Source organism: Protobothrops mucrosquamatus, unplaced genomic scaffold, assembly GCF_001527695.2.
Source record: "Protobothrops mucrosquamatus isolate PMUCROS unplaced genomic scaffold, P.Mucros_1.0 scaffold703, whole genome shotgun sequence".
In the NCBI taxonomy this organism is placed as follows: Eukaryota; Metazoa; Chordata; class Lepidosauria; order Squamata; family Viperidae; genus Protobothrops; species Protobothrops mucrosquamatus.
Window position 1 is genome coordinate 157177 of NW_015386985.1, and position 336 is coordinate 157512.

Below are 336 nucleotides of genomic sequence, written 5' to 3' on the forward strand. Positions count from 1 at the left end.
AGAGTGTGACCGATGTTTTTCACAGAAAAGTCATCTTGTGATACATCAGAGAATCCACACTGGAGAGAAACCTCACAAATGCTCAGAGTGTGATAAATGTTTTTCACAGAAAAGTCATCTCGTGATACATCAGAGAATCCACACTGGAGAGAAACCACATAAATGTCTGGAGTGTGGGAAATGTTTTGCCCAATCTTCAACACTTCGCACGCACACCAGAACTCACACAGGAGAGAGGCCTCACAAGTGTGCAGAGTGTTAGAAAAACTTTTCATTGTAAATCAAAGCTAAAAATGCATCAGAATGTCCATAGCAGAGATCTCTACCCTTTCAGTT

General features: G+C 41.1%; 1 pseudogene; it reads left to right on the top strand.

The window, feature by feature from the left end:
- LOC107289453 overlaps positions 1 to 336 on the top strand; it is a 1945-nt pseudogene extending 1609 nt beyond the window's left edge.